Raw genomic sequence first — 19,381 nt, 5'->3', positions numbered from 1 at the left:
AAAGCAAGTTAATAACTAAGTACCAGAATTTTTCTTAATTTTAATACAAAGCTATTCAAAACATACATAAATAAATATTACAAGACACGAATATAATTTAAATCAACTACAAAACATAACTTCAGCATCCCGGCGGAGCCGCATCCTCGGGCTCAGCCTCCTCCTCCTCATCCTCGATCTCTGCACCAAAATCTACGGTACCAAAAATGGTGCCGCATGTAAGTAAACTCTAAACACAACTAGATAAAAACATATAAAACTCAAACAACATGGATGCAAGAAAAGCCAATGCACATGTCCCGCAAAACCACATTTTTACCACGCACGCCAAAAAACCCATTTGGCCCATAAAAACATATCCTTAAAAACCACGCCTCGCCATTATCCCAGATAATGGCCCAAACCACAATTTTCCCAGAAAATTGATCAAAAGCCTCGAAAAGCCAACATCGCCATTTTCCCAGAAAATGGCCCACATCCGAAAACCATAAAAACAATCCGGTTGTGCATGCACCATGATCTCCCCTAGGGATCATCCGCACACCCTGGCTCTGTGCCACACCGCAGATAACGACTACGCATGTGACACCTAAACGAGCGATGCCCAGACTCGCGCCCCGCGCGTACCTGGCCAGGCCATCCTCTAGCCCTCGCCAGCGAAGGGCCACGGAGTCAATGAGTAGAGCGATGCCCAGACTCGCGCCCAGCATGTACCTGGCCGGGCCATCCTCTAGTCCCGCTCCCGTCGTCGCCCAGCGACAACTCAGGGGACGTCACTCAGTATTATCCACTCCCGAGTGACCAGAGGAGCTCCACCGAGATAATAACCCATTCCGGCTTGGGCTCATCAGACACACGCACCCGAAAATCCATTCACACCAACAAAACAGGATTTCTCAAATAAAATAAAATACACATGCATGCACCATGCAAATGCAATTATCAATGCACAAAACAAAAAACCAACCATAAAACAATAAATCAAGCAACTCTGTCCTCCATCCATCCGACCCCCGAACTCCTCGGACTCAGTCCGGAATCAACCAACCAGCAGATAAAATAAATTGAATGAGCGATATATATTTAAATCTGAAAATAGGGTTTGAAAAATACTTACAGCGCTATACGGTAATTTTAGAAAACACTCGGCATTGCAAACGGCGAAGAAAAAGCAACGTTACAGTGAAAAATCACTGTGGCCGTGGGTTGTGAAATACCCACTTTTGAACGGAGACAAACCAGGGCTTGGAATCGATAGGGAATGGTCTAGGGATGATTGTGAAGCTATTGGAAGTGGTGGTTGGCCGTGGATGGCGGCGAAAACGCCGGAGAGAGGCCAGATTTTCCAAAAAGGAAAGCTAGCTCGTGGAAGCTGTTCCGGTGGTCGTTGGAGGCCGAAAATAGGTGGGTTAGGACGGCAATGGACCGGTGATGAAGCGGTGAAGAAATGGTGGCCGGAGGTGGAGCGACGGCGGCGGATCGGAGCAAAACCCGTGCGGGCTTTAAAGGAGTTTTCCGGCCAAACGGCCGGCCGGATGGGGGTGGGTTTTGGTGGGAAGGTGCGCCGGAGGGAGGGGAGTCGAATGGTGGCGGCGGTGAGCCGCACGATGGCCGAACGGCGGTAGGTCGAGGGGTTGAAGGGCTCTGGCGTGAGAGAGAGAGAGAGAGACGGGGGGGTCGACGCGGGAAGGGAAAGAAAAAAGGAAAAGAAAGAAAAAAGAGAAAAAGAAAGGAAAAAGAAAGAAGAAAAAAGAGAAAAAGGAAAAAGAAAAAGGAAAAAAGGAAAAGAGGTGTAGAGAAAGAAGATGAGGTCTAATCCTCATTCCGGGAAAACAACACTAAACCGCCGCAAAGAAATTAAAAACTGTAAACAACTAAAAGAAATACAACACAACATCAACTAAATTAAAAACTAATTTTAAAACGCAATAAATTAAAATAAATAAGCTAATATATTAATTAAAATAAAAACAACCATTTCAGCGAAAATACAAGCGAAAATGGGTCATCACAAATTTGGTCAACAACAGGATCAAAATTCAACTCATATTATAATCTTTTGGTAAGAAATTTGTAAGTACTTATTTGTTTTGCGAATATTAGAAATTTATTTTTTCTATAAACGTGTATTTGATATTACATATTTATTCCTAATTTTTTTTTATCTTCTATATATTCTTAATTGATAAATTCACACAATATTTTTTTTGTGAAATTTATTTCATACTAAAACTAAATTTATACATTTTTATCTTTTAATTATTAGACTTATTAACTGTTTGTATTTTCTTAAACATCTATTTTTCCTTGAATATCAATCCATCTAGAACTTTAATAATATTATTTATTTTCAAAACAATTGTTAGCATAAAAAATTCATAATAAAAAGTTATTTGAACTATAATTTTTTTTACTTTTTGTAATTCTAAAATATCTTGCATTTTAGAAACATCTTTATTAAACTATAATATTTAAATATAAAATTTTCATGTACAAATTTTATAGTTCTAGATGGATTTTTGTTCAAGGGTAAATATTTTGTTTTTCTATATAATAGAATTAAATACAAACAGTTATAAAATATTGTATTATCTCAATACAATATATAAATTCCAAATTATTTTAGGATATTTATTACAAAATCATAAGTCTCTTTATTTATTTATTTATTTTTTTGTTCTTAAAAAATATTTTGATTATGTTTATCCATTAATATTTGAATATTTTGTTCACTCAACAATAATTTCATTTATTGAAACATAAATCATATTAGTTATTATATAGATGTTGATTTTTGCAAATATTTTTTCATTTGATATATGGTCAACAAAAATTTTAATATAGACTTTAATCTAAATGATGGTGTTTTCAAATTACTATAAAAAATAGTAATTTTAAATATAATACCACATTTAGATATTAATTTCTATCCAAATTTGAATTTATCAAGCTGAAAAATATATAGCCATAAATTCAAAAAAAGATTTATGGCCAATTATTTAATGGTCAATGTTTGTAAAATAAAATATTATATATTTATGTTGTTTATGAAACAAATTTTTTAAATTTTATGTTTATTCAATTTAACCATCTAAAACCAATGTACCAATTAAAAAAATAAATTAAAATGAATACAAACTTAACACACAATAGAAATTTCCATAACTTATTTCATATAATTCAATAGTTAAAAATTTTAGATGAAATTATCAAAAATTTGTTAGCAAAAATTTTTATTAATTATTTTATATTTATGTTTAAAAACACTTATTATATTGTTTTTCATGAAAATAAATCGCAACAAATTAAAACATTTTGTTCCCTTTACAAATTTTACAAATAATGATTATTTCAAAAAAATAATATAGCTTTTTCTTTTCTCTGTCAAACATAGAGATTACATTTTTAACTAAAAGATTTGAATTCAGCAAATCTTATTTCGTACTAGCTAAAGAAACTGTAAGTATTTATTTTTATGTATATTAAAAATTCTTTCTTTTGTTTAATTCATGCTTAAAACTATATCTTTTTTTTAACTGTTTCTTATTTCACATAATAATTGTTGATATAAAATATTTACATATAAACATATTTATTATATATTCTTTTATCTTTCATTCAACAAATATTTAGGAAAATTTAAATTAGATCACTTTTGTGATGACCCGCTTTTAAGTGTATTTTCGCTGAAATAATTGTTTTTATTTTAATTAATATATCAGTTATTTTATTTTAATTTAATTACGTTTTAAAAATTGGGTTTTAATTTAATTTAATTTATTTGAGGTTGTGTTTTATTTCTTTAAGTTGTTTTGTGGTTTTAATCTCTTTTTGGCGGTTTGTTTCGTTTTCCCGGAGTGAGGATTGGACCTCATCTCTTTTCACATCTTTTTTTCCTTTTTTTTTCTCTTTTTCCTTTTTCTTTTTCCCTTCTTTTCCTTTTTCCTTCTTTTTCTTTTTTTTTCTTTTCTTTTTTTTCTTTTCTCTTCCTCTCTCCCGCGTTCGGACCCCCCCCGGTGCTCTCTCTCTCTCTCTCCTCCCTCTCCCCCGCGCCGGCTCTCTCTCTCTTCCAGCCCATCGCCGTCCAGCCACCAACCGGACCCCCACCGGTCCCAAAATTTCCCCCTCCCTCCGGCGCACCACCCCTCCGAAAGCCACCCCCAACCGGCCGGCCATTTGGCCGGAAAAAGCCCAACAAGCACCCACGGATTTCACTCCGATCCGCCGCCGTCGCTCCACCTCCGGCCACCATTTCTTCACCACTTCATCACCGGCCTCTTGCCGTCCTAACCCACCCATTTCCGGCCTCCAACGACCACCGGAGCAGCTCCCACGAGCTTGTTTTCCGATTTGCTCTTTTTGGCCATTCCGCCGCCACCCACAGCCGTCCGTCACTTCCAATAGCTTCACAACCACCTCTAGACCATTCCCTATCAATCTCGTGTCCTAGTTTGTCCCCGTTCAAAAGTGGGTTTTTCAGACCCACGGCCACAGTGAATTTTCACTGTGACGTTGCTGTTTTTCCGCCGTTTGCAACGCCGCTTGTTTTCTAAAATTGCCATATAGCGCTGTAAGTATTTTCCAAACCCTATTTTCAGATTTTAATATATATTGCTCATTCAATTGTTTTATTTATTTAGTTATTTATTTATTTATTTAATTGTTGTTGGTTGTTGATTCCGGACTGAGTCCGAGGAGTTTCGGGGGTCGGATGGATTGAGGACGGAGTGTTTGTTTGGTTGGTTGTGATTGGTTGGTTTGGTTGTGCCGTGCGGCGTGCGTTGCATTTTATTGGTGTACGTTGCATATTGTGTGCATGTGCTTTTTGTTTTATTTGTGTATTCATGTTTATCGGCGTTTTTGGGTGTTTGGATGCGTGTGTCTCACGAGCCCAAGCCGGGATGGGTTATTATCACGGTGGAGCTCCTCTGGTCACTCGGGAGCGGTCAAAACTGAGTGACGTCCCCTGAGTTGTCGTCTGGGCGCTGACGAGTTCGGTACTAGAGGATGGGTCTAGCCCGGTACGTGCTTGGCACGAGTCTAGGCATCGCTCTATTCACCGACTCCGAGGCCCTTCGCGATGACGGGAGCAGTATTAGAGGATGGGTCTAGCCCGGTACGTGCTTGGCACGAGTCTAGGCATCGCTCTACTCACTGACTCCGAGAGCGGAAATTAGAGGATGGGTCTAGCCCGGTACGCGCTGAGCGCGAGTCTAGGCATCGCTCTATTCACCGACTCCGTGGCCCTTCACTGGCGAGGGCTAGAGGATGGCCTGGCCCGGTACGTGCTTGGCACGAGTCTGGGCATCGCTCGTTTAGGTGTCGCATGCGTAGCCGTTCTCTACGGTGTGGCACTGAGCCAGGGTGTGCAGATGATCCCTAGGGGAGATCATGGTGCATACGTAGCGGTTTTGTGTTGTGGTTTTTCGGATATGATCCATTTTCTGGGAAAATGGTGGCTTGGGCCATTATCGGGGATAATGGCGAGGTTTGGCTTTATGGATGTTTTGTGGGCTAAATGGGTTTTTGGCGTGCGTGGAAAAAATGTGTTTTGCGGGGCATGTGTTTTGGTTGATCTTGCATTCTTGTTGTTTGGGTTATATGTATTTTTATCTGGTAGTGTTTGGGTCATACTTACCTGCGGAACCTTTCTTGGTTCCGTAGCTTTTGGTGCAGAGTTCGAGGACGAGGAGGAGGAGGCTGAGCCCGAGGATGCGGCTCCGCCGGGTTGCTGATGCTATGTTTATATTTGTTTTATATCTGTCTTTGAGGTTTTTGTAATATTTTATTTAAGTATGTTTTAAACAGCTTGTATTACATTAAGAAAAAATTTCTGGTACTTATTTATTGACTTACTTCTCGCTGCGTTTGTCTTGTGCACTTTGTCGCTCTTGCACACACTTGGCACCCGTCGTTAGGATGGTGGTCTGGGTTGTCACCATCCGGACGTCTCGATTTCCCTGTGTTCGGGCGTGGGGATTTGGGGGAGTCACAACTTTGTAAATATTTTACATTAAATTGTAATTATTGGTTAATTTACTATCTATTTTGTAGCAATGTAAAATTTTTAATTTATGATTTGCTTTGTTAACATAATGTATGATAAAATTTTACTTGTTAATTATAAAATCTTTACTTAAACAAATAATTAAATAAAATTCTATTTTAGAAACAATCAACAAACAAAAATGTCATCTGAGGATTTTTCAGAAGACAAAAATGTTGAATTCAAACAAAGAACAAAAGCAAAATATATTTAGAAACAAGGTTCTAAAAGAAATACGATTGACCTAGAAGATTCAATGCCATCTGATGCTGATCAAATGATTATATCAGTTGATGATACGTTAGATGATCATCGCCAATGTATTCATGATATTCAAAATTCTAATATTCAACAAATTCATGAAAAAAGATCCAGACTTTTCGGCCGTAATTTTAACATTCTTAGAATGACCTCTTCCCAAGAGACTAGCGTATGTTCAAACGTTAATATCCTTGGTGAAAATTCAGAAGAATCTACGCAATCAAATATCTCATTCAATTCTTTAGCTACATCAAACTGCTTTGTAGATTTATTGCAAGAAAGATCAAGAAATGCACCAATAGAGACAATTCAACTTTCTGAACAACTTACGTTGCAACAGGTTTATAAACTTTATCTATTTTTCCTCATATATTTTATTTTATTGTTTTTATTAAATAATTAGTTTTCCCACAAAATAGGCTCTTCCTGTTGATCAATTACAATCAAGTTCTCAAAGAGTTCGACCAACATCTGTTTTTGGTAAGAAGTTAAAATATAATCAATTTCTTAATAATAGTACATTCTAATCTTATTTACACATATAGTATTGATCGAAATTAAGTAATTCAATTATTTTTATTGAAATTTTTTATGTTTTTTTTTTCTTTACCCCAACTTAATAGGCAGATCACGTCGTCATAATGTTGTGCATAGACCAATATTATAAAATGTTCCAGTTGAAGCTAATTTTTTACCAAATGTGCCACATTGTAAACATTGCAAATCGAAGAGATTCTTTCATCAAACAAATAGTTTTTGCTGTGCCGATGGATCAATTTGTTTGGCTACAAATGATGTTCCAGATCAACTTTATAACTTGTTTGTTTCGAATACCGCTGAATCTATACAATTCCGGACATACGTTCGAACGTATAACAACAAATTTGCTTTCACATCTTTAGGAGTTAAGTTTGACAAAAATTTATGCCGAAGAAATAGAGGAATTATACATTTCGAGCTCAAGGCCAGATTTATCATTATCTCCCTGATTTAGTTCCTTCAGATGGTCAACCTTCTAACTTGCAGCTATATTTTTATGGCACTGAACATGAATTTGAGAATCGCATTGTTGACTCAATCAGAATGAATCCTTCTATTATTGCTCAACTTATGGATATCATTCGTATAAATCCATATTCTACATTTTTCCGATCTATTGGTGATTTACCAAATTTAGAGCATCAAAAAATCTGTATAAAATCAAATCCTGGTTTGGATCAACGGGTGTTTAACGCCCCAACATCATTAGAAGTTGCAGCAATTTGGGTTGAGAATGTTGATTCGGAACATTTAACATCTCGTGACATCTTTTTATTTAACCATATTGGTGGGAATCATTTAGTTCAATATTATTTTGGATACTATAATCCACTTCAATATCCTTTACTGTTTCCTTTTGGAGATATTGGATGGCACCAAGGCATACAAAAAATTAACAAAAGAGGTGCATCTGTATCTACCAATAATTGCACAACTGAATTACTCAATTCTCACCAATCAACATCAGCAGAACAATTACTCAGAAGAGAACAATAAGGTTAAATTTTTTATACTATCTTTCTTGTGTGAAAACTTATTATTGACATATTTACTATGTGATTTTTTGAATAATTTCTTATCACTCCTGTAGTTTTAAAGCGAAAAAGAAAATATCCAACTGTTTCTTGCCGTGAATATTATTGTTACAAGTTACAAATGAGAGAAAATCTGAAATCTATTCTTCTAATCTTTGGTCAACTTCTTCAACAATTTGTTGTTGATATGTACGTGAAGATAGAAACTTCAAGATTAGATTATTTTCGTTGCAATCAACAACACATTCGATCTGAATTATATCAAGGTATTGTTGATAACATTGATCTTGGAGAAACAAATGCTTCCAAAATTGGCAAGTGTATAATTCTGCCTTCATCTTTTATCGGAGGCCCAAGAGATATGAAAAAAAGATATATGGAAGCAATGACTTTAGTTCAACGATATGGCAAATCAGATATTTTTTTGACAATGACATGCAATCTAAACTAGAAAAAGATTTCAAATGAATTGCAACCACCTGAAAAAACTCAAAATCGGCCTGACTTAATTGCTCGAGTCTTTAGAGTAAAATTAGAAGACTTGTAGTATCAACTATTCAAGCAAGAAATATTTGAAAAAATCTCAGTATATGTCTATGTTATTGAGCACCAAAAAAGAGGACTTCCACATGCTCATTTTCTAATTATATTGCGTCAAGATTGGAAATTATATGCACCAGAATCCTTTGATGAGATCATATCTGTTGAATTACCTGACAAAGACAACAACTTACATCTCTATACAGCTGTTATCAAGCATATGATGCATAGACCATGTGGAGATCTAAATTCAACAAATATATGCATGAAAAAAATGGTTGTTGCAAAAATAATTACCCAAAACATTTTGTTTCAAATACTGTTATTGGAAATGATTGCTTTCCAATATATAGACGCTTCAACAATGGAAGAATAGCCAGAATTAGAGGCCATGATTTGGATAATCGTTGGGTTGTTCCATATAACCCTTATTTACTTACAATGTTTTATTGCCATATTAATGTTGAGATATGTTCTACAATAAAAGCTGTCAAGTATCTCTACAAATACATTTATAAAGGCCATGATCGTGTTGCATTTAATTTAGTTCCTGAACAAAGCATTCATCAAATTGACGAAATTGAACAATTTCAATCAGCTCGATGTATTGCACCACCAGAGGCTATGTGGAGAATATTTGGATTTATTGTCAATGAAGTTCATCCTGCAGTTTATAGTTTACATTTACATCTTGAAAATCAACATCAAGTGACTTTTCGTGCTCATGAAAACTTAACAAATGTGATGAACTCTAATCTTTCAGCGAAATCAATGTTAACAGAATTCTTCGTAACAAATCAAGTTGATCAGAATGCAAGAAAATTGTTGTATAGAGAATTCCCTGAATTCTATGTTTGGAGCCAACAATATAAAATGTGGACTATTTGAAAGGAACAAATTGTGATAGGTCGAGTTGTTACAACAAATCCTTTTGAATGAGAAAGGTATTATCTGCGGATATTATTGAATCATATAAGAGGTCCTCTATTATTTCAACATCTGAAAACTGTAAATGGTATCTTGGCTCCCACATTTCGAGAAGCAGCAACCATGCATAGTTTATTACAAAGTGATAACAGTTTGGAAGAATGCTTATATGAAACCTCTTTTTATCAAATGCATTTCAATTTAAGGAGGCTATTTGCAATAATTTTGGTTTATTGTAATCCAACAAATCCAAGAGATCTTTGGGAACGCTTTGAACAAGATATGTCTGCTGATTTCCAATTAGTTGGACATTCTTCATTAAATGTTAGAACTGAAACTTTATACTCTATCTCCGCAATCCTCGAATCAATGGGTAAAGACATTAATTCATTCCATCTTATTGACCAAAACATTGATTTTGATGAAGATGGATTTTTGTCTAGAGAAATTGATGATGAATTGGCTGTTCCAATCCCAGAAGAAGATCTTCATGCATCAACACTACTTAACAGTGAACAACAAAATGCTTATAATTCTATCTTGCAAAAAGTTTTATCAAATCAAGCTGCTACATTCTTTATGGATGGTCCTGGTGGAACAGGGAAAACGTTTTTATACAAGGCACTCTTTGCTACAATAAGAAAAAAACAATTAATTACTCTTGCAACTACTTTATCTGGTGTTGCAGCATCAATCTTACCTGACGGTCGAACTGCACATTCATGGTTTAAAATTCCATTAGATGCCAACAAAAATTCGACGTGCAGTGTCAGTAAACAAAGTGGACTTGCAAGATTACTACAAACAGTAAAGTTGATCATATGGGATGAAACTCCTATGTCTAGAAAAGAATCCATAGAAGTATTAGATAAAATGTTAAAAAACATTAATGATTCAGAATTATCTTTTGGTGGAAAAATTATTGTGTTTGGTGGAGATTTTCGCTAAATTCTACCTGTGGTTCCAAAAGGAACAAGACAACAACAAATTAATACTAGCTTGGTTTCTTCCTACATATGACCTAAATTGACAAAAATTCATTTGACTGAAAATATGCGAGCAAGATTAGATCTAGAATTTTCAAGATACATATTGGATTTAAGGAATGGGCTACCACCAATCACAATTAATGAACATGTCAAGATTCCTGCAACCATGTTAATTCCATATGAAAATGATGCTGCTTCTTTGGACCATTTGGTAGATGCTGTGTTTCATGATATTTCTAATTATTCAACAAATATTTCAAATATAATGAATCGAGCTATATTAACACAAAAAAATAGTTATGTTGAAGAAATAAACACTTTACTGATTCAGAGATTTCCTGTGGAGTTAAAATAATATTACAGTTTTGATAAATCAATTGACGCATTTGAGCAGGCAGTCATGGAAGATTTCTTACATACTTTAACGCCAAATGGACTTCCTCCACATGAGTTACTGTTGAAAAAAAATTGTCCAATCATGTTATTAAGAAACATCAATCCTTCAGAAGGGCTATGCAACGAAAAACGACTAATCTATCACAATTTTGATCGTAATGTTATTCACGCAGAAATTGCAGCTAGTCATCACAGTGGCAAAAAGGTTTTTATTCCAAGAATCCCATTTTTACCAAGTCCTGATGAAAACAGTGGTTTTCCATTCAAGCGAACTCAATTCCCTGTTAAACTAAGCTTTGCAATGAGTATAAACAAATCATAAGGACAAACATTGAACCACATGATAAAGAGAGAAAGGAAACACGACAGGAGAGTGCTACAGTCTTCTCCCTTGTCTCTCTAGGAAAAGGGGTGAAGTGGAGCAAGGAAGCGGTTATAACAGAATTTTGGTGGAGGCCCAGAGCAGGAGTGGCTTTTTCTGAGTGGAACAGCAGCTTAGTGGTGGTGATTCTAAGAAGGCTACGACGGTACGTGGTGGTTGATATCTCTGGAAAGCAGAGTAGAGCCAAAAGAATGCTGATGGATTCCCTTGAGGAGAAATGGAAGGGACTCAGACTTATGGAAGATGAGAGCACTAGCATTGAGCTCGATGAGGATTCCTCGACTGAGTTGGTCTACAAAGAGAAGAGAACAGTGCTGGGAAGAGTCTGTACATCGAGGACAATAAGTAAGGAGGTGCTGGGATCGACTATGGCAAAAATCTGGAGAATTAGCAAAGCTGCAAAGTTCATAGAGGTAAGCCCGAATACTTTTGCCATTGTTTTTGAAACAGTTGCTGATAAAGAGAGAGTTTGGGAAGGGAGACCTTGGTTGTTCGACAACCAGGTTCTAGTGCTGAAGGCATTTGAAGGGTATAAACCATTGCACAAGGTGTCATTTGATACCGAAAGTTTTTGGATGAGAATCCATAACTTGCCTATCTCTTGTATGACAAAAGTTAGAGGTGAATAGATTGGGGGTACGGTGGGCCAGGTAGAGAGAGTGGATGTTCAAGAAGATGGGAGTGGCTGGGGTAATTTTCTGCGAGTTCAAGTGCATTTGAATCTGACCAAACCAATTGCTAGGGGGAGAACTCTCACACTGAAAGGGAACAGTTTCTGGGCCCCCTTCAATTATGAGAAGCTCCCAAAAATCTGCTTCTCTTGTGGCTGCATAGCCCATGAAGTGGATGGATGTTGTGGTGGTCAAGGGAACAATGTGGAGAAGGAAGAGCAATACGGTTCTTGGTTAAGGGCAAAACAAATCCCTAGAGCTAAGAACTTTTATGGTGCCAACTGGTGGAAGGAGGAGGGGAGTAAATGGAGGCGTGAGAGTGAAATAATGGAAAAAAATGAGAGTACTGTTGGAGCAAAAGAAAGGAAAAATGGCATGGGAAATGATAGGAATGAGGGACAAACGTGTAAGGAAGGGCATGAAAGGGATGGGAAAGAGGGAGAAAAAGAAACAGAGGGAGAAAATGGGGGTAGAGAGAATGAAGAAATGAAGAATAGGGGAGAAGATAAGAAAGACAAGGAGGCAATAGGGGAGAGTTCAGAAAATGGGATGGGAAAGGCCTTAGAAGAGGTTTCTGAAAACATGGTGGAGGTGCCTATTAAAGTTAGAAGAGGATGTGGGGAGGAGAATTATCCAAAAAAGAAAGGAGAATGGAAGAGGAGAGCCAGAGCAAAGGGAACACAAGTGGTTTCCAACTTCCTTAATGCAAAAACAAGGAAAAGGGGTTGTGTTGTTCATGAGGAAGGTGAGCTAGGAAATATGAAGAAAAAAGGGAAGGGGGATATGGAGGAATTGGAGGTTAGATGCACTGATTTAGTGGCGGTGGCTGAGTTTCAGCCCCGCCAAACATTATGAAAATCCTTAGTTGGAACTGTCGAGGGTTGGGGAACCCTCGGACAGTTCAAGATCTCTACAGGATGGTAGAGAAGAATAAACCCAGCTTAGTTTTTGTGATGGAAACTAAGTCTTTAAAGAAGAATTTTGACAGTTTGAGGAGAAGGCTACAATGTAAAAGTTGTTTTGTTGTTGAAGCAGTTGGCAAAAGGGGAGGTTTAATTCTGTTATGGAACTCAAGTGTGAAGGCTGAAATTGCTAATTACTCCCAATACCATATCAATGTGTGGGTAGAACATGCAGGGGAGAAAAGATGGTTGCTTACCTACTTCTATGGACAGCCAGATACCAACAAAAGAAAGGAATCCTGGTCTTTGTTGAGTTCTCTTAAACCTGCAGCTGATGTGGGATGGTGCATAGTGGGAGATTTCAATGAAATCCTCACAAATGATGAGAAATGGGGTGGCAAAGTGATGACTTGCAAAATTTCATATTGCAGATTTTACAAGTTCGCTCGAGCAGAGGCTTTTTGCCACTCGAGCGAATTCAGGCAGATTCAAACGCTCGACTGCCGCTCGACAAGGAGCTCGAGCGGGTTGCTGAAAAATGAAGATCGCTCGAGTAGAGACATTGGCCGCTCGAGCGAAATCAGGCAGAGTCGAACGCTCGATGTGCGCTCGATAGGACGCTCGAGCGAAATCAGGCAGAGTCGAACGCTCGACGCGCGCTCGACACCCCGCTCGAGCGAACATCGTATTTTGACAGATTTTAGATTTTCCGCCGTGGGACCATATAAAAGTCATTTTTCACTCTAGAGCCGCGAGTTTTGGACTGGAGAACACTCTTTGGGACAGAAAAACACAGCTAGAAGGATTCAATTCATTTGTTTTGGAGACGGGATTCCAATTATTGCACGTACGTTGGAATCATACACGAGCACAGGAAGAGAGAAAAGCGTTGAATCGTTCCCCTGAGCTTTTGACGACGAGTTGAGGCTGCAAGGAGGATTGTTTCAGTGTTTATTTTCTTCTTCCCATCTTCTCAGAACAATTATGGTGAATTCGTTTATGTTGAATTCCATTTCTAGCATGAGCTAAATTTTCTTCATTCTAGGAAACCGATGTAACCTATTTCCGAACTATGCTTGATTGTCTATGCTAATGTAATGCAATTCTCTCTTTGTTTATCTGATTTATCCTGAATTTATTGCTTCTAATTTAACTGGCCATTGATTAGATGATAAGTAATCTTGTGATTTGCTATCGAAAGAGGGAATCATAGGGTAGATCTTGGATATTTCAGCATAGGTAAGTATAGAGATCGAAAGACTTGTATGAACCTATGTAGGCATTAAATCATTGATCTCATTGCATTATTGATTATTGAATTTGCATATTCTTGTGTGAATTGATAACCAAGAGTAAATTCCAATTGACTATCGAAAGAGGCTTTTGGATGAATTAGAGAATTGCTAATAGACAAAAGAGGTTTAAGTTAAATTAGCTGGATGAGAAAAGCATAGTGAAGAATTAGGTGAAATCGATTTCCTAGAAGTTTTCTTCCCTATTGAATTTGATCTTTGAAAGTCAGTTTTATTTTCTTTGCTTATTTCTCTTTGAGTTGATCTAGTTTTAATTGCAACTACAAAAACCTTAGCGATTCCTCTAGATAAAATTGAGATTAGTATAATTTTTGGTATTTGGCAAGAGTAAGGTACCAATCCCTAAGGACGATACTCTTCTTATTACTTTACTATAAAACTACGATACTGTGCACTTGCAGTTTTGCACCGGTCAAGTTTTTGGCGCCGTTGCCGAGGATTGGTTTATTCTTATTCTTTTCGTCAATATCGATACAAAGTAATCTTGGTTTTAATTTAGAATTTTGTTTTAATTTGTTCTACAGGTGTGTTTTTGACATTGAATGCGCCGTGCTAGATCTCGTGATATTATTCCTGTTAATCCAGAGATTGAAAGAACTCTTAGATCACTAAGAAGAAAATAAGATACTAGCCATGGCTGAAGAAGATCGTGAGGTACTACCACACACCTTGAAGGACTATGTACGGCCAGTTGTGAATGGAAATTACTCGAGCATAATGCGCCAGCCAATCAATGCCAACAACTTTGAGCTCAAAACCAGCTTTGATTAGCATGGTGCAGCAGGCTCAATTCAGCGGATCGCCACTGGATGATCCCAATATTCATTTGCCTATGTTCTTGGAGATTTGTGACACTGTGAAGATCAATGGTGTTACTGAAGACACCATTAGACTGAGATTGTTTCCTTTCTCTTTGAGGGACAAGGCTAGAGGTTGGCTACAATCTCTACAACCGGGAAGCATTGTTAGTTGGCAGGACATGGCTGAGAGGTTTCTTGCTAAATTCTTTCCTCCTGCAAAAACAGCCCAACTCAAGAGTGAGATTGGCCAGTTCAAGCAAAATGATTTTGAGTCACTCTATGAAGCATGGGAGAGGTATAAAGACTTGGTTAGACGTTGCCCACAACATGGATTGCCAGATTGGTTGCAAGTTCAGATGTTCTATAATGGGTTAAATGGGCAAACTCGAACTATAGTTGATGCTGCTTCTGGTGGAACTTTGATGTCGAAGACAGCTGAAGGTGCTACTGCACTTTTGGAAGAAATGGCCTCAAACAACTATCAATGGCCAACTGAGAGGACTTTGGCTAAGAAGGTTGCTGGAATTCATGACTTGGAGCCGATAGCAGCTCTTTCCGCTCAAGTAGCTACTCTATCTCATCAGATTTCAGCCTTGACAACACAAAGGATACCACAAAGTACAGAATATGTAGCATCTACAAGTATGATAGTTCCAAGCAATGAGGCGAGTCAAGAACAAGTTCAATATGTCAGCAATCGGAACTACAATTATCGTGGTAATCCTATGCCAAATTACTATCATCCAGGGCATAGAAATCATGAGAATCTTTCATATGGAAATACAAAGAATGTGTTGCAACCTCAACATCCTCCAGGATTTGATAGCCAACCAAGCAAGAAGAAGATGTCACTTGAGGATGCCATGGTTTCCTTTGTTCAGGAGACCAATGCAAGGTTCAAGAAGACTGATTCAAGGTTGGACAACATTGAGACTCATTGTAGTAATATGGGAGCCACTATGAAGAATCTTGAAGTGCAAATTGGGCAACTAGCCACTACCATCAATGCCCAACAAAGAGGAGCTTTTCCAAGCAACACTGAAGTGAATCCAAAGGAACAATGCAAGGCCATCACACTTAGGAGTGGAAAAGAAATTGAGAGGGCACCATTAAAGGAGAGCAAGTCCACTCCTACCGCTGCAAACAATGGCCAAAGCAAAGATCAAGTAGAAGAAGAGGAGATTGTCAATGATACACTAGAGGAGACCGACTTGCCTCCCACAATTTCATTTCCTGACAATCCTTCTATTCTTGCTCCTCCACTTCCTTACCCTCAGCGTTTTCAAAAGCAAAAACTAGATAAGCAATTTTCTAAATTTTTAGATATTTTTAAGAAAATTCACATTAATATTCCTTTTGCAGATGCCTTGGAACAAATGCCAAACTATGTCAAATTCCTGAAAGACATCATTTCCAAGAAGAGAAGGTTGGAGGAGTTTGAAACAGTGAAACTTTCTGAAGAATGCAGTGCCATTCTTCAAAAGAAATTGCCTCAAAAATTGAAAGATCCGGGGAGTTTCACTTTGCCTTGCACTATTGGAGATTCATTTTTTGATAGAGTCTTATGTGATCTTGGTGCTAGCATTAATCTTATGCCATTTTCTGTTTGCAGGAAATTAGGACTTGGAGAGATGAAGCATACAACAATTTCCTTGCAACTAGCGGATCGGTCCATCAAGTATCCACGTGGGATCATAGAAGATGTATTGGTAAAGGTGGATAAATTCATTTTTCCTGCTGATTTTGTGGTGTTAGATATGGAGGAAGATGAAGATGTCCCACTAATTCTTGGCCGACCATTCTTGGCCACGGGTAGAGCTTTGATTGATGTTCAAAAGGGTGAATTGACATTGAGAGTAAACAAGGAAGAGGTTATGTTCAACATCTACCAAGCCATGAAATTTCCAGAAGATCCAAGTACTTGCTTTCGGGTAGATGTCATTAAGCAATGTGTAGAAGAGGCCTTTCAAGAAGATATGCCATCCGACCACCTAGAACGCTGTATCACCTCTTCATCTCATGCTTTTGATTTTAATAATTCTGCTGTTTGTGAATCTGACTTGCCTTTTGTTAGTGAAGAATTTCTCCACTATGTTTTTGCTTTGGGAGCATTGCAGCAGGTTACATCACTTAGTAATGAAATGGGGAAGCTAGAGCCGGTGGTACCAAAGAGTGAATCTGAAAATGATAAAGAAAAGATGCAGAAAAATACTCTGGAGTTAAAGCAATTACCTGAGCATCTTCGCTATGCATTCTTGGGTGATAGTGATACCTTTCTAGTGATTGTTGCTACATCACTCACACCCGAAGAAGAGGAAAAGTTGCTGCGTGTATTAAGGGATCATAGAACAGCTTTGGGATGGACTATTTCTGACATAAAAGGAATAAGTCCCTCCATTTGCATGCACAAGATTTTAATGGAGGAGCTTTACAAGCCAACAATTGAGCACCAAAGAAGATTAAATCCAGCAATGAAGGAAGTAGTGAGAGCTGAAATTTTGAAACTCCTTAATGCTGGAATTATATATGCTATTTCAGACAATTCATGGGTAAGTCCAGTGCAAGTTATACCAAAGAAGGGTGGAATGACGGTAGTAAAAAATGAAAATAATGAGTTCATTCCTACAAGAACGGTCACGGGATGGCGTGTATGCATGGATTACCGTAAGTTGAATAAAGCAACAAGGAATGATCATTTTCCACTTCCATTCATTGATCAGATGTTGGATCGTTTGGCTGGGTACTCCTACTATTGTTTTTTGGATGGTTATTCGGGGTATAATCAGATTGCTATAGCCCCTGAAGATCAAGAGAAGACTACATTCACATGCCCCTATGGGACGTTTGCTTTTAGGAGGATGCCCTTTGGATTGTGCAACGCCCCTGCAACATTTCAACGTTGCATGGTGGCTATCTTTTCTGACATGGTGGAAGATATAATGGAAGTATTCATGGATGACTTTTCAGTTTTTGGTACATCTTTTGATCATTGTTTGCATAACTTAGCTCTTGTTTTGCAGAGATGTGAAGATAAAAATCTAGTCCTAAACTAGGAGAAGTGTCATTTCATGGTTCAAGAAGGGATCGTGCTGGGCCATAGAGTGTCATCCAAAGGAATTGAGGTGGATCGAGCCAAAATTGCAACCATAGAGAAACTACCACCTCCAAAGAATGTGAAGGGAATCAGAAGTTTTCTGGGACATGCGGGATTTTATAGAAGATTTATCAAGGATTTTTCTAAACTCTCTAAACCTTTATGTAATCTTCTTGAGAAAAATTCTGCATTTGACTTTGATGTTGTTTGTTTGCAGGCCTTTAATGCACTCAAGGAGAAGCTAATTTCAGCACCAATTGTGATTGTGCCTGATTGGAGTCAACCTTTTGAAGTTATGTGCGATGCAAGTGACTTTGCAATTGGAGCAGTGTTGGGGCAAAGGCAAGACAAGTTGTTTAGAGCCATCTATTATGCAAGCCGGACATTGAATGAAGCTCAGTTAAATTATACAACAACTGAGAAGGAGATGCTTGCTGTGGTGTTTGCTTGTGACAAATTTCGGTCCTACCTCATTGGTACAAAGGTAATAGTGTTCATTGATCATGCAGCACTTCGCTATTTATTTGGCAAGAAGGATGCTAAGCCTAGGCTAATTCGTTGGATCCTCCTTCTTCAAGAATTTGATTTGGAGATTTGAGACAAGAAGGGAAGTGAAAATTTAGTGGCTGACCATCTCTCTCGGTTAGAGCAAGAGGAAGAAAGACTAGATTCAGTGGTCCAAGAGGCATTCCCTGATGAGCAGTTGTTTGCATGTGAGATCAAGCTTCCGTGGTATGCTGATATTGTTAATTATCTAGCTTGTAAAGTTTTACCACCTGATCTTACTTACCATCAACGTAAGAAATTTTTGCATGATGTGAATCACTATCTTTGGGATGAGGCTTTGTTGTTCAAAAGATGTCCTGACCAAATCATTAGAAGATGTGTGCCGGAAGAAGAGATACAAGACATCCTCCATCATTGTCATTTCTCATCATATGGAGGACACTTTGGAGCCACCCGTACAGCAGCTAAGGTACTTCAAAGTGGGTTCTTTTGGCCTTCCATTTTTCGTGATAGTTACACTTTGGTGAAAACTTGTGACCGGTGCCAACGTATGGGAAATATTTCAAGGCGTCATGAGTTACCATTGAAAGGTATCTTAGAAGTTGAGTTGTTTGATGTTTGGGGAATAGATTTTATGGGGCCTTTTCCTCCTTCTTTTGGTTTTGCTTATATCTTGCTAGCAGTTGACTATGTGTCAAAATGGGTGGAAGCAATTGCTACAACAACAAATGATGCAAAGGTAGTGCTCAAATTTCTGCACAAGAACATATTCACAAGATTTGGCACTCCACGAGCTATTATTAGTGATGAAGGGACTCACTTTTGCAACAAGTTATTTGAGAATCTTCTTTCTAAATATGGTGTGAAGCACAAGATAGCACTTGCTTACCATCCTCAAACTAATGGTCAAGCTGAAATTTCAAATAGAGAGATCAAGAACATCCTTCAGAAGACGGTCAAAATCAATAGAAAGGATTGG

At 37.8% G+C, this 19,381-nt stretch overlaps 1 non-coding gene across 1 annotated transcript; it reads right to left on the bottom strand.

Annotated features, from left to right (window-relative positions):
* Positions 1-15,028: 15,028 nt before the first annotated feature.
* Positions 15,029-15,135, bottom strand: LOC122305994. Its single transcript, XR_006241417.1, has one exon. It is a non-coding gene; the product is annotated as a small nucleolar RNA R71 (small nucleolar RNA).
* Between the last annotated feature and the right edge of the window lie 4,246 nt (positions 15,136-19,381).

This window comes from Carya illinoinensis, chromosome 3 (genome assembly GCF_018687715.1).
Source record: "Carya illinoinensis cultivar Pawnee chromosome 3, C.illinoinensisPawnee_v1, whole genome shotgun sequence".
Classification (NCBI taxonomy): domain Eukaryota; kingdom Viridiplantae; phylum Streptophyta; class Magnoliopsida; order Fagales; family Juglandaceae; genus Carya; species Carya illinoinensis.
This window is presented reverse-complemented; position numbering and strand designations above follow the sequence as displayed.